Source organism: Tasmannia lanceolata, unplaced genomic scaffold (assembly GCF_043159265.1).
Source record: "Tasmannia lanceolata isolate RefF3 unplaced genomic scaffold, GAP_Taslan_0.1 ptg000006l, whole genome shotgun sequence".
Classification (NCBI taxonomy): Eukaryota; Viridiplantae; Streptophyta; class Magnoliopsida; order Canellales; family Winteraceae; genus Tasmannia; species Tasmannia lanceolata.
Window position 1 is genome coordinate 15564659 of NW_027518683.1, and position 16423 is coordinate 15581081.

General features: G+C 38.4%; 1 pseudogene across 1 annotated transcript; it reads left to right on the top strand.

Moving 5' to 3' along the window:
* Positions 1-2173: 2173 nt before the first annotated feature.
* On the top strand, positions 2174-13602 carry LOC143879877 (uncharacterized; annotated as a pseudogene). The gene is made up of 5 exons (XR_013251429.1): positions 2174-2314; positions 2827-3213; positions 10036-10126; positions 10245-12760; positions 13224-13602. The product of XR_013251429.1 is annotated as an uncharacterized LOC143879877 (transcript).
* Positions 13603-16423: the final 2821 nt, after the last annotated feature.

Below are 16423 nucleotides of genomic sequence, written 5' to 3' on the forward strand. Positions count from 1 at the left end.
AATCCATAATAGTGGGAGAAAAAGAGGGAAAAAGTAAAATCTCGGTTTGGATTGGAGGGCTAGGATCATCCTATCGAAATGATTTTTTGAGCACAATCTGATTAAGTTGTGATCAATCAAATGGACGGTTTTGATCATCCTATGGAATGACTGTATAACACTTTTTTTTTTTTTTTAAATAATGGTTTTTATCATAATTTCGGTTAGGACCAATTACCAATGGGGGACAAGCATTAGGTAGAATTATCAATTGGACCCAAGCTTTTCAGAAATTACCAATGGGGGACAAAATCTGTCTTGTCAGTAAAAGCTGGACGAAAATACCCTTTGGCATATAAAACACGTTTTGACTTTGAAAGGGGGTTTTCAAGTCTCTATGATTAGGGTTATTAGGTATCAAAATGGGGTTACCAATTTCAGAATGGGCTTATCAAGTCCTTGAAAATTGGCCGAGAGTTCTGGAGTTTTGGAAGAGGGTTTTCAAGTCTTTAGGAATGGGGTTATTTAGTATAAAAAATGGGGTTACTAATTTCCGAATGGGGTGATCAAGTCCTTAAAAATTGGCCAAGGATACTAGAGTTTTGGAAGGGGGTTTTCAAGTCTCTGGGATTGGGGTTATCTAGTATAAAAATGGGGTTACCAATTTCTGAATGGGCTTATCAAGTCCTTGAAAATTGGTCGAGGGTACTGGAGTTTTGGAATGGGGCTTTCAAATCTCTAGGATTGGAGTTATCAAGTATTAAAATGGGGTTACCAATTTCCGAATGGGCATATCAAGTCCCTAAAAATTGGCAAAGGGCACTAGAGTTTTGGAAAGGGGTTTTCAAAGGACTTGATAAGCCCATTCTGAAATTGGTAACCCCATTTTGATACCCAATAACCCCAATCGTAGAGACTTGAAAACCCTCTTTCAAAGTCAAAACATGTTTTATATGCCAAAGGGTATTTTTGTCCAGCTTTTACTGACAAGACAGATTTTGTCCCCCATTGGTAATTTCTGAAAAGCCTGGGTCCAATTGATAATTCTGCCTAATGTTTGTCCCCCATTGGTAATTGGTCCTTTCGGTTATTCGGTTAAACAAATTTGTTTTTTTAGATAACTGAAACCGAATAACCAAATTTCCAAAGAAAAATAACCGAACTGAAAAGGAAAAAAACTGAACCGAACTGACCAAATCAATTTGGTTCGGGTTGGTTATTCCGTTATAACTGAATAATGAACAGCCCTAGCGAACAATTTATGTGAAAATGGTTCCCTGCTGAAGGATAAATTCACCCCCTTCAACATTTTCTTTCCCTTTATAACTTAACAATTTCGTTAAGGGGGTGGGGGTTGGGGTTGAGGGGGGGAGGATTTTATCCGTCAAGAATATATTCTAAGCATGTTTCTTTTCATCTGTTATTCCAAGAAAAATGTTTCTTGGAAAACATTTTCTATATACATCATATTTCGTTGATAGCCTGCTGTGTCCAACAATAACCAAATGCGTGGGCAACTATTGTACACTTGATCCGGTGGGCCCCCAATCCCTGCCCAAACCATGCACATGTTGGGGTCCACTATTTTACACCTCATCTCATGCTAGGATTAGGCAAGGCCCAACATTTTACATCTAATAGTTTTTTAGGGTGATGATAAATTCGCACCCCCTGTAGTATAATCAATCCCCGCTTTAAATGAGGGTACGTGAGAGACTTCAACGCTTTTTAACCTCCAGGGGTGCGAATTTATCATTGCCCTCTTTAATGTGGTGGGCCCAACATCTCTATGCGAACCATGCGAACCCATGCATAGGGTGGGCCCGACAATTTATACCTCATCTATTGATGGGATGGGGCCCACCATCTCCACTCAAACCTATGCGTATGGAGGGACCCACAATTTTACCCCTAATATTACTGATGAGTGATGAGGTGGGCTCCATCGGCCCTACGCAACCCTATGCATTAGAGTGGGGACTACCATTTCACACCCCAGGTATTAATGGTCGGGCCCACCAGTTACATTCTATGCAAGGACGCAAGGTGAACGATGCCCGCTTTTTTTATCCTCCGATATTTTTTGTGCGATGATAACTTCGCACCCCCTGTAGGATGATTCGCTCCACATTTACACGTACAAAAGCGTTCCCTAATTCACGTTACAACTTACAAAGGTGCGAATCATCCTACAGGTGAGGCGAATTTATCCTCTCCTCATTATTTTCTTCTACCCCCTTTATCATCTCTGAGTGATTTTCCCTTTTCTTCCCCTCTCACCAAAAAATTCCTAGGGTTTCCTCCGATCGCCGATCCTGCTAGTGGCCTCCGAAAGGTATGATCTCTCTGCAACAAAATCTGTTAGATTATTTGATGCGCTTCATTTTATAGGGCTCCTTGTTCGTTCCTATTCTTTTTTTAGGGTTTCTTTTCTTTCTTTTCAATCCTCGGTTCTTGTTCTAGGGTTTTATTAGACTTCCCTTTCAATTCCCTCATACCGCATGATTCCTTCTCGAATATATAGTTCTCCTCTATAAACAATCAGGTTCTTCTTTAAATTTGTCTCACTACCCTGACGATCTGAAAATTATTTGACCATGACTCCTGCTTTCTCTTTTTTTTTTTAAGATTTATTACCCCCTTGAGAGAGACATTTTATTTCTCCAAATTCTTTCTTTTCTTCGAAACCTTGATTTTGTTTTCTTTTTTATCAGATTCAATCCCTTTCTAATTCTTATCTCAATCTTCTATTTTGTAAACTTATGTTTCTTTTCTTGTTGAATTGCTATGAGCCTTTTAGGTATGTGATCCTCTTTTTTTCTTACAGTGATTGATTTTTCCTTACAGATTGATCTGAGAGCGTTTTGCCCCTATTTCTAGACTTGTATTGTGTACGATGTACAACGGTATTGGGTTACAAACCCCTCGAGGTTCGGGGACCAATGGTTATGTCCAGACGAATAAATTCTTCGTCAAGCCGAATAATTTGAAGGTGGAAACCAAAGAATTTGAGGTGGGCCAGGGTACTGGCGGTGTCAAGAAGGCGAACAAGGAGATTCTCGAGCATGACAAGAAACGCCAACTTCAGCTGAAACCCGTGCTGTTGGAAGTTACCCTAATTGACCAGGGTTATTCGGATGAAGAGGTTGCGGTGAAGCTCGAAGAGGCAAAGAAGGCCTTGGAAGCAGCGGCAGAGGAAAGCAATGTTGGAAGTGGCTTGAAGACAGAGAAGAGGTATTAGTTCTTTAGTTTGCAAATTCTAAAGTCTTTGGAATTGATTTTGTTCTTTTCTTTGTGTTTTGAGCTAACTGACTAGGTTACTAATGATCAAATTGTTTTTTCCACATCCTCATTTTAGAGTTATATATGTAATCCTTGGTTTGTTTTGGGCGTGTCGTTTAGGACTGGGGAGATGGGTTAAATCTCTTTTGAAGATGGAAATGGTGTCCCAGGTGTGAGGTTCATGCAACTAGGGTACTGCTGCATATGCTCGGTGGAACCTTCTCTTTTTATCATTTTAAAAAAATTGGTACTGCTGCATATATGCATTTGAATTAGAAGATAATGGTGCGGTGTAAAGATGGATATGGTATAGGTTTGGTGTTACTACCACATCATGGCTCTTTTCTTTTTACTTTATTCCATTAATTAGATGCAAATGTGTGGTGTATGTTGAATGTTTGAATAAAATTTCAGTTCAGTATTTGGGTATTTGCACCCAAGAAATATTTATTTATTTCTGAATGGTGCGCAAGAAATATTTATGCAATAGTGCCTGTTGCCATTATTTGGTTTTCAAATTGAAATGTGATTTTGAGACGTGAGTTTGTCGCTTTATTATGTGGTTTTCAAATTGGAATATGGGAAATATTTTGTTTTCTCACTGTGTACATATTTACATATTTGTGGAAAGAACCCTTTTTAACAGATGAACTGTTTGATTTCTAAAACTGAAAAGGGCATTACCTGACGTATCTTCTTTCTTGCTTGCAAAGAAACATGAATAAACCTAATAAACTGAATTGGTGACATTCATATCTTCATTTGTTATTCATATTTTGTAAAGAACCTGATAGACTTTTAACTGTTAAATTTATGCGTTAAATTTAAATTATCACATAATAGACTGATCATCATAGCACTACAGTGGTCATTTTGATGGTAAAGGTGATATAGAAATATCAAACTGGCAGAATCCCATCTACTGGTTACTTTGTCTTGTATTGATTGGGACAAATCTATTAGGCTATTACCCCTTTCCTTCCATTTTGCTGATAGCACATTCCATTTTTTCTCATTCCCATTCCTTGCCTAATACTCTGGTTTCCTCTCTGAGTTGGCTGTGTTCATATCTCTGATGTTATTCATGTTACCTAGGTGCTTGAAATTCACATATGGTTTTTACAATCGCTCATGTGGGGTTGGTTAGCTCTTTTTTATCTTTTTATGAGTAAGCTGGGATTTGAGCTGGGATTTGGAAGATCCCAACCATTTCATTCACAAGATTGATCATTTACGATGGTTGTAGTTGTTCCCAACATGAGAAGAACCATGGGAAAAATGAAGGTGTCGTAGTTTCCTCTCGCCAACACCATTTTGCTCAGAGGTGTAGGCGCAAGACGACAGATGGGCAACGCCATGGGAGGATAAGAAATCGCGAAAGGCAGCAGATGAGTACTCCTTAGCATTACCATTCAAAAAAAAAAGTACTCCCTAGCATTATCAGTGCACAAACATTTAAGAGTACAAGCATATTGTGTAGTGATCTCAGCATGAAATGTGCGAAAAGTAATAAAGACTTCAGAGCGGTCTTTAAGTAGAAATAACCAGGTCATACGGGAGAAATCATCGACAAAAATGACGAAGTATCGATAAACAGAAAGAGGCGTGGTCAGGGAGGGACCCCATAAATCAGAATGCACTAACTCAAAAGGAGTAGAGACTCGACTAAGAACTTGGATGGAAAGGACACACAACGGTGCTTTCCAAGCTCACATGATTCACACTAGAAAGAAAAAACAGGACGAGGAATAAAGGATGATGACTGCTTAAACTTTTGTAGTGAGGGATGACCTAGACGACAATGCCACTGATAAGGATCGACTGATGTATGCAAAACAGCTGGACGAGGGATATCTAGGCGATAGAGACCATCCACCACTCGACCCAAACCAATTGTCTTCCAAGTTGATAGATCCTGAAAAACACAATAAGAGGGAAGAAAGAGACAGAAAAGTTAAAATGCTCTGATACCATGTTGAGAGGAGAAGAGTTGGAGAAGAGATTAGATGAGAATGAGAGAAAGAAAGCGTAAGTTGGATAGTTACTCCCCCTCACTTATGTATTTATATATTGAGAACAAGAGTACATAGACCATATTGCCCTTAGACTCATATACGCTTCTAATAGTTTCAATCAGATTCTTTTTTGTATAATTTGTGCATTGGTGGCCCTTGTTGGGCTGTACAAATTGAACTTTGATGATTACTCTATTCGTAATCTTGGGCCTCTTGGCCTTCACCTGTGCTTCTTTTGAGGGTTTGAAGTCCCCATTGAAGTAATATGTGGATGCAATTCCTTTGTTTTACTTCTCTTTCGGGTTGTGATTTTGGGTCCAAAGCCTAGTTATCAGAAGCTCCTTCGTTTGGTTTGGAATCTCGCTTTATAAGCTAAATTCTTCCCGCTTCTCCAATTTAGGAGAAGCACATGTCTTGCTTCTTTTTTTCTAAAGCAGTCCTTTCCCCTTTTGATAATTCTGAAGGATTGATTGCATTTAAAACTGAAACTCACGGTAAAACTTTACATTAATTCTAAATGAATAAAACATCAAGCTTTTGAAGCAGTGCCTTCTGTTAAATGTTTTTTTTTTAATTCTTAAGAATTCAAGCTTGTTTTGGTCTGTTTTAGAAGTGTCCTAAAGTTATAAAATGTGTAGAAAATGTTTAGTATCGTTATGTTTAGGAAGGAAAACATTTTGGAAGTTAAAAAACACTTTTTTGGGAGATTCTGGTTAATTTACGGGACATGGATTTTATGCACGTTAATTTTATGTGCCGATTTCTCTTTGAAACTACCGTTTCCTTCTTTCAATTTTGTCTGTTATTTAGCTATGTGCCTGGCTATGTTTCAGGTTTGAATTTAAGATTTGTTGTTGTGAGGAATTAAGGTTGTGGGAATTACACTCGAGCAAGGGTAGGTATTAACCTCATGTATTTTGATATAAACTCACTTCTTGAAAAGACAAGTAGATGCCTTGACGAGACAGACGGGTAGGCTGACACTAGAGTTCCAACTTGTGTCATGAGAAAGCCGAGAATCTCTTAGAAAATTCCAGTAATTTATTAGAAGGTAATCAAGGTGAAAGTCAAATTCCAACCCAACTGGAAGGTGGTATTGTACAAGTATAGGGTCCATATTGAAGGAAATCAGCATGATGGAGGTTTAGGGGGCAAACTTCATATGTCGAAGTGGAAAGCCAATCTTTCAATGAAGAAGAAGAGTTTTGCTTTTCCCAATGTGCTACCAGAGATGAAAATTATGAATTGTACTTTTTCGTATGTAATTTATATAAATATATTTATGTGGGAAGTTGTTACGAAATTGGAAAGGGCTTTCGACTTCCAGTGTTGACCTTCTTACTTCTCCGCCTAGCAGCCAAAGCCCAAAGTCAGTAAGTGTAACTGTTTCCTACTGCATCAATACGTTGAGGTCGATTAACGATGAAATTCTTGTTTCATTCTGTTTTTAAGCTCTACTGCTTGTTGGTTTTTGTGACTAATTCCCCATTTCATTGGGGGCAGAAAACGAATTGACATCTCGATGTGATACAACCCTTTCTATTTTCGTTGGGAAAGAACGGTGAAGTCCATCCGAACCGTCCAATGAAGAATAAGAGGAGAGCAAAGCACCAATGGTGCGCGAAGCGGGCACGGAGAAAAAAAAAAGTGTGGAGGAGCAGCAGCCGAGCTCATTCCCTTCGCTTCTGAGTTTTCCCGCTTTGCTTCTTTAATACGATTTCGCCATTCAAAAAAAAACAATCATTAAAAAAAATACCAATAGTATACCACTTATGCACTTTCAATTTTAGTTTTGGTATGTGTTTCAGTGATGGAAATAACAACATTTCGGTCGTTTCGTTTCCGGTCTGTGAAAATTTAAAACCATCACCAGGGTTTCAGGTTTTAGTTTCAGTATGTTTTTCAGTTCCGATGGAAATATAAACATGTCAGTTTCAGACTTTATTTCGGTGGAAATCTTGTAAAGTTATGAAGACTATAAAACATAGGCAAATGATGGACATTTAAGATTAAAAATGAAGTGCTAGAATAAGCACAAATAGTCAAATACAGTCTAAAAAACCATCACATAAGTTAAAAAAAAACTACCATAACAGTTTACACATCGAACACTTACCACTTTTCACATGTAATCCATATAATTAGTTGTACATGGTATATCACATTTTACATGCAATTCATATAAATATAACTATGTAACAGATGCTGGTATGGTATACTACTGATGCAGTTACGTTTTTTGTTTTGCTATGTGTTTCAGTGGAGATGGAAATGGAAACGTTTCAGTCATTTTGTGTTGGTTTTGGTGGCAATTTAGAACTATGAATGAGTCATTGGGGCCTTTGATATTTTATTTGTCTTGCCCACCTTGATTGACACCATCTTCACCTCTTGTACGGCTGGCCCATATGGCTACGTTGAATTCTGATCTCTGTCAGTGTGAGGGGGTCAAGTTATTGCTCACTCACTCAACGAGATCAATAAAATGACGTAGTGGACAAATTGGCCAAGGATGTGGTGGATTGACCTATGTTGTTCACCAGCTATTATCTCCGTGGTTAGTGGCAGCGGTGTCTCTATTTCATTGCTGTTCCAGTTATGGCTGTAGGGTGTCGTCCTTGGTGTTTCTGTTCCTCGTTTTTCTCTTAATCGATGTCCTCAGTTTTCACTTTCAGGAAAAAAAAACATCTAATAAGAACACAATTTGCTCCTGGTGCCATACCATTATATTTACCATTATATTTATAAAGTGGGCAGAGAGGTCAACAAGTTTGGTATTTATCAAATGAGAAAAATGATGTCAGCAAGTTGTATTGTGGAAATATAACATCTGGTAAAATTTGGAACTTATATTCTTGGTATTCATTCAAGTTTTAGAGACACTAGGCAAGTGGGTGGGTGGAGTCATAGAGTTCCTGCATGTAGGAGCACTTTTGGTACCCTATCACGGAGACGATTTTACTACAAGTGGCAAAAACTTGTATTGTTTTCAAGTGTTTGTTAGTATTGATTCATTAGCAGCCTTAATGATAAGCTAGCTATTTTTTTAGTAATAAAATCAGCCAATATTTGTTATTTTCAAACCACCAACCATTTCCATTTCACTCCCCTAGTAAAATACTGGCATATTGATGTAATTGTGATGTGGAAATGACTCCATCTGTCATTGGCATGTGGCAGGTGTTGTGCATAGCGGCATGCAACTGAGCTAAAGATTCTAGTTAATTGCGAGCTGTTTGAGAAGGGGATGGAGAAGTTGGTTTTCATCTTGGGATTATGAAGTTGGGTCCCCAGAAATTATAAATTTAGCCCACTTCAATGCCTTTTCAATTCAATTCCCATTATCAATTAAATGAAAATCAGACATCACCTTTTTCAATCTCAATAATTTAAAGATAAAAAACTAAAATAAAAATACAGTAGAGTGAAATTAAGAACAGAACAGTGTGTGACTAAGCAAATGAACAGATTCGGCAAATCAATACTCATAGTAATAATGCGACATAAACTATCTTCATGAAAAAAAATTATGTCCACTTCCAAAAGTTGATTAGGAAGGATGGGTGGAAAAAATGGAGTTTTTATGATTAGAAAGGACGAGATTGTTTGTGAAAATGTTTTAAAGCCAAAATAAACTATACAGTAAACTAAAACTCACCTACAGTCGTTGACTGGAGGAGGGTCTTGAAACCGGTGCCGTTACTCCGGTTGTCCGTTATGATCATTTTTCCAATCCCATCACCAATGAAAGTAGCATTGGTTTTATTCTCCTCGATCAACACACTCTCACGGTATACTCCGGCCTTGATATATACGATGTATCTCGGGCCAATGGAGCTCGGTACTGCCGCAACGGCTTCAGAAATAATGGTGAAATTTCCAGAACCATCTCTCGCAACAATAAGATCATGCTAGGGTGTGACTTTCTGCATAATAGGAAACATGATAAAATATGTGAAGGCCATTGTGCTGATGTTGTGAAGGCCTTGGTCTTGATCTTCTTCTCCATCACCAAAGCCTTCACAACATCACCCCAATAGCCTTAACATATTTTATCTCGTTGTTTATGTCTTTCTTATTTTGCAGAAAGTCACACCCAAGCATGATCTTGTTGTTGCGAAAGATGGTTCTGGGAATTTCAGCATCGTTTATGAAGCCGTTGCGGCGGTACCGAGCTCCATTAGCCAGAGATACATTGTATATGTCAAGGCCGGAGTATACCGTGAGAATGTGTTAATCAGGGAGAATAAAACCAATGTGACTTTCATAGCTGATGGGATTGGGAAAACAATCATAACAGCCAACCGGAGTAACGGTACCGGTTTTAAGACCCTCCAGTCAGCGACTATAGGTGAGTTTTAGTTTACTGTATAGTTTGTTTTGGCTTTAGAACATTTTCACAGACAATCTCCTTTTTTCCTAATCATAAAAAATGTATTTTTTCCACTCATCCCTCCTAATCAACTTTTGGTAGTGGACATAATTTTTCTTTTTATGGACATAGTTTTTTTGCATTATTACTATGAGTATTGATTTATCGAATTTGTTTCTTTGCGTAGTCGCACACTGTTCTGGCGCCTTAGACCAACTCGGCCATCTCAACATTAGTTAAATGAAAGCTATATGTTCTTAGTTTCACTCTGCTGTATTTTTATCTTCAAATTATTGAGACTGAAAATGGTATTGTCTGATTTTCATTTAATTGATATGGAAGTTGAATTGAAAAAGCATTGAAGTGGGCTAAATTTACATTTTCTAGGGAGCCAACTTCAAATCCCCAAGATAGAACCCGCTTCTTCTCCATCCACAATTTGTTATTGGCTGGTGGCAATTGTTGGGCGTAGAGGCATGTAAGTGACAGCTAAAGATTCTAGTTAATTGTGAGCTGTTTAGCTCATGGTCATCAAATTCTGATTTATGTTTTGTAAGATTGTTAACATCTGGAATTATTTGATCTGGTTTTTTCAGGGTTTTATATACACAGGCCCACCAAATTGCTGCAAGAAAAGAGAGGCAGATGGAGACTTTAAGAGCTGCCCTTGGTATTGCCAGAGGAGATGAAACCTCTGAACGGGAACTTCGTGAACAAAAGCAGGACAAAGAACTTGACTCTGAGACTGAAGAAAGTGATAATGAGAAAGCGAGGGAAGACCAGAAAATTGGTTCAAGAGACAGTACCAAGCACGGTGATCGGGATGTAGATAACAATTGAAGGGAAACAAAGATGCAGACGGCCTGAATACCGAGAAGGATGTAAAGAAGCATGAAAGGGGGGGGGGGGGGAAGGCGGGAATTGTTGTGTCAAAGCACCTCCAAAATCAAGACAACCGAAGGTACGGGGACGATTCGGCTACTGCTAGCAGTGAAAAGGAGGCCAAAAGAGCAAAGAAACATTGAAAAATTAACAAGGGATATGATTCTGGTGAGGATTCTGATACCGGTGACAAAAAATCCTGAGAGAAGCAGAAGAAAGAGAGTAGGAAACATGACACTGTTCATTCTGATTCTGACAGTTATATTGGAAAGGAGAGTGCGAAGAAAGAAGCAAATCACGTAAAATATAGCCATAGGCATGATTCAGAGGATATATCTGATTTGAAAGACATTCACAACAAGGACCCACCAGGGAAACAGAGGACCAAAAGTAGAAGACATGATTCCGAGGATGGATCTGATACTGATAGTGGAAGGGAAAAAAGAAGAAAGCAAATGGAGAAACATGGTAAACACAGCAAAAGACACATCATGGATAGCGACATTGATAGTCACGGTGCCAGGAAAATTGTTAAAAATGACAACCAGAGGCATGAAAAAAGTAGCAGAGCGTACGGCACAGATGATGAATCCAATTCTGATAGTGCAAGGAAAAATACTACAAGGAAAATGGAGATAAGTAGGGTGAAGAGGAGACATGACACGGATGAGGACGACTCTGATACTGACAGTGGTAGAAAAAATGTGGAAACTATTGTTCAGCATCATGGAAAAAGCAGAAGAAAGCAGAATGCTAGAGATGAATCTGATCCCGATAGAGCAAGGGAAAATAATAAAGAGAAGATAGCAAAAAATAGGTGTAACAGAAGGCATGATATCGAGGAGGATGAGTCTGGTTCAGATAGCAGCGCGGAGAATACCAAGAATTTGACGGAGAAACGAGGTAAAGGGAAAAGGGCACTAGATTCCCCAACTGTTGATAGTGAGAGCAACACAGATGATTCTGACATTAGCAGGGACCTTGATTCTAGCAGCAGCAGTGATAATAGCCATGAGGAACGTGCTAGGAAAGAGGCCAGGGAAGATAAGAGAGGATATAAATATGTTTACAAAGATGCTAGGACTCATCATGGATCTGTTGCGGAGGAGTGGAGATTAAGTTCCGGAGTGCATGGAAGAGATGGCCTAAGGAAAGAACGAAATTTTGATCAACACAATGGTGATAATCGGGAGAGCAGCGACGGTTTGAATCCTAGGAGGAAATTAGCAAAACCAAATTGGCTTGAAACAAGGGGAGAAATTAGGGACAGTGACTACGTAAATGAAGAAACAAGAGGAAAGAGGAAGCTTGAAGATGGGGACCATGCTGAGCAACCCGAGTCAAAGTCCAGAAACAGGGATGTTGCAGATACAAAAATGAGGCAGAGATAAAACAAAGGTGAATTCAACATAGATGATCGCGGAAAAAGTGATGATCAAAAGAGAGGAGTGCATCAGACTTTGAATAGAATGGGCTATGGAAATCCAGAAACGAGGGGAAAGAGAAAGCTGGAAGATGGGATTCATAGTGAGCAACCGGTGCTAAAGTCAAGAGACAGGGATTTGGGAGAGGCAGAGGGGGGAGGTATAGAGAGAACAGGGGTGAACTTGACTCATTTAAGAGGAACCATAGAAACAGTGACATAAGTCTGAATAAATCAGGAGAAGAACAAACATTTCAATATTGTATGACAATATTGGACATAGGCGTAGAAGATATGATGCTGAACTGCGTGGAAGCAGAAGGCATGATGATGAAGACCGGGTAAGCGGAAAACACAATGATGAAGAGCCCAGAAACAGAAGGCATGATAGTGAACAGCGTGGAAGCAGAAGGCGCATTGATGAAGGGCATGAAAGTAGAATGCATGCTGGTGAAGAAGAGTGTGGAAGCAAGAGTGTGGAAGCAAAAGGCGCAATGATGAAGAGCTTGGAAATAGAAGGGGTGACTATGAAGAGCACATAAGCAGAATGCATGATGATGAAGAGCGTGGAACTAGAAGGCGTAGCAATGAAGAGCGTGGAAGCAGAAGGCGTGGTGATGAAGGGCTTGAAACCAGAAGGCATGATCATGAAAAGCGTAGAAGAGACACAAGGATGGATGCTAAGGGCAGATATGACGATTCTGGGTCGAATAGAAGGTATGATAATTACAGCAGCGGTGATGAAGATCGACCTAGGAATCGAGGCTAATAAACAGTTGGGGTACTTACACCGGAACTGGTATTATGGTGAGTCATCTACCCAGGTTGAATTTTTTTTTTTCTCATAATATAATATTAAGGTCCCTACTTAGAGAAAAACACATTATATTGCGGAATAAAGTAAAATTAGTGGCGATATTTTTTTCTTACTCTTTTAACAATCCTTAAAATAATGGCTAACCAACTGCTGGGATCTTTATAAGACACTTAGAAGGGCAAGGGATGAAGTAAATAGCATACAGCGATAGAAGACTGCAAACAAATCAGAATTTGATAGTATTTTCGTAAGCCTCCGTTTCTTTCGACGTAAAATAGTTGTAAAACAAATTTTGATTTGTATGCAGTCCAATTTATGCCCATTTTACATCGAAAGAAACTGAGCCTTACGAAAATATTACCAAATTCTGATTTGTATGCAGTCTTCTATAAATTGCACTATTCTACATTTTTTAATATTTTAATCGCTTTGCGGTATCCTATTCCTTTTCAGCCTACGGAGAAGTTGGCGTCTTATCAAATGTTTGAATGGCTGTTAGTGCAGAAGGGGCTCAGCTTCATCAGAAGAGGACTTGGAAGTGTCCTGATAGATCAGAACATAAAAGGTGTGAAGATCAATGAAGGGTTATTTTCGGAAGATTAGACCACACGGGAGTTGCTATAATGGTGACTTCTTGAATAGGGAAGTGATTAAATGATGTTTCTCAACTTCCAGAGATGTTGTGAAGTTGTTATATATGATATATGCCTTTGCATGCACATGAAATTGTAACTTCAGATTTTGGTAAGCAGCTTTGTGTTGTGATGTGTACTTAATTATACTTTTGGTTCCCATTAATATATTTGGAAGTATACATCTTACGTTTTTGTGATTTGATTTGGCACATCTTATTTGTATTTGGCTGCGGCATTTTATGTTTCAACTGTAATTTCTGATTCACATTAATACTGAAATATTTGTGGCTTTTAGAGACTTCGAATGCATCTTATAAGTACTGTTTGTTTGTGTAAGAATTACGCCACAATATCTGAGTTATTGATTTCTTTAGTTGCTTTTGTAATCTGTTTACAGATGCTGTAGCTTGAACTGTTGCCATGTGGTCTGATTTTGAATCTACAGCTTGACCTGTCAACGAAAAATTGGAAGAGAATCAAATAACCTCCATTCTCGTTAATTTTTTTAAATGTATGCTAATCAAATTCAGTTTATTTAATTATAACATACTTTGTAGGTAAAGATAAAATGAAGTGATGATAAATTTTCTAGTAGATTAACATGAAAATATCAGTTTTTCAGTAGCTTTTCTTATAGTTGCAGTAACTCCTGCAATCTTGATCTTAAACAGTAAACTAAAGCTACATTAAAGTAGGTCTTCTTTTTTTCTGCTAGGAGACAACATTAGAGAAACAACAGGTGAATAAATAAGAACAAGGAAAGACTTAATAAGCCATAAAATAACATGATGTGGAAAAGAGGTATGAAATTATGCTACAAAAAAGTAGGGTTTATGACATTGTGTTAATAGACATTAATCTCCACATGTATAAATTCAGAAATATTATTTAATGAATGAAGATAGAGGCTTACAATCTAAATTGAAATTATGGTCTACATCCCATTAACAGCTCAAAAGGCAAAAGTGTCCATCAAGAAGGGGCAAAACACTTGGGCTGCTCGGAAGTAACTGCCAATATCTTCTTTTGATCTTAATTATAAAAAATCCATGAATACTTTGAGTTTAGAATTAGGATTAGATTTAAAATACTTACCAAAAATTATTGAAGATCTTGTTCTTTCTAGTAACCAGTTTACCCAATCGTAAATTTACTTTCTATTCACTCCATGTTCATTTTACTTCCACCTCACTTCTATTATACCTTCCTTGTCAATCCTTGACAGAAAAACAACCAGATAGTGCCTAATGGGTTGATGCCAAGCCAAAGGATACCCGATGGTTATAGGAACTAAGATCATCCAAGGTAGGGTAATCAGCTGAATTTATGGTCTCAAGTTGGATCAACAGATCCGATCATGCCCACGTTGCACGTGTAGCCCAGATCCGATCCACCTGTCTTACACACAATCAGTCGGGATCCCTTATCGATCAGATCGGTTTAAGGGCACAACAATAATATGATACTATATTTATTAGGGCTATTCTTCTTATTGATGGAGGGCCCTAAACATGGTAAGGCCCATCTTGTTCTTCTCACTGTCCAGTGAAGTTTGCTTTGGGCCCCGTTTGTTTTAGATTTTGACAATCGACTGTGAGTCCAAAACCAGTTTCTGCTTGGAATTCTTGTCATTTTATTATGATCCCAAGGAATAAAACACTACAAAGAAATTATTTGCATGTAAAAGAAATAAATACTTACTTTACAGTCGTTGATCGATATAAATTTTACAACACATATTTTACATACATCTATGAAAGAACAAGGCCAGTTTCTGAAATAGAATGAATCTCTCTCTCTCTCTCTCTCTCTCTCTCTCTCTCTCTCTCTCTCACACACACACACACAAGTAGAGTACCCTATAGTTTCCATGCCCAAGTTAGTTCTCGACTCCCCAGATTTTTCTATCCACGAATAGATTTTCTCTGCAAAGAAAAGAAAGAAACAATTAAGAGCCAAATCCTTCTCCAGACCAAAACAACAGGAATGATCTGGTGCACCCCATTCATCACCATATTGGACACATAGATGCTTAAACCACTGATCTACACCGTCCATCTAGTGGGCTCACTGAATATTGTCCATTCTGCAAATAGGATCGAACCATCCATACCTTCGATTGTGATCAGATCTGGATACCCATCCTTCACAATCCACCAATCAATGAGATGATTGGGATTGTCTACTAGAACAAATTTCAGGTGCTTTCAGCAATCCAAGGTGCCGAGAGATGGACGATCTACATCAATGATCTCATCATCCACATGTCCCATATATATGGTTCGCATTGTTAAATGTTTAAAGCGCCTCATAATTGGCAAATTCGTAGGTTCAATTCCTAGTGGATGCATGCCAATTGGAAAGTTTTCGCACCATAACATGCTGTGAATCACAAGTGACAGTAGATGAGATCTTACATTATGGGTGTCTGGAACCTTGAATCGATGACCACCTGCCCGAAGAAAGGATTTAATGGTGAATGAAATGGTAACTAAATTTGGATTGGGCCTCGATAGTCGCTATAAAAATTATTTGCATATAATCTTTATATGCATATTGTCTTAAAGTTTAATAGTCGTAAAATATATAGGTTTTACAAATGATGATTTAGAGGCTCTAAAGAAATCTATCTCCCATCAGTAAATAAGATGATTTTAAAATATTCATAGTTGCTAATAAAAAAGGTGTCGAGTCTCTAGCTCAATTGTTCAAGGCTTTATGGTTCCATCGAAGGCCGTGCTTATTTTCCAAGTGGTGAGAAAGGAGTGTGTGTGTGAGAGAGAGAGAGAGAGAGAGGTGATGCTAAGTGGCTGAAAATAGGAAATATAAAGGTCTACTTTGAGTAGAGTGAGTTTATCTTTTCCCTGTTTTTCAGCCTTTTCTCACCCTCTCCTCACTCATGCCCCTCTCAATCCTCTCCCTCTCCAACCTCCTTGCCCCTCTCCCACCTCAGGATAAACTAATATTCCATGGAAAAAATTTTCATGGCTGCCAAAGATGGCCTAAGTGTCTTAGAAA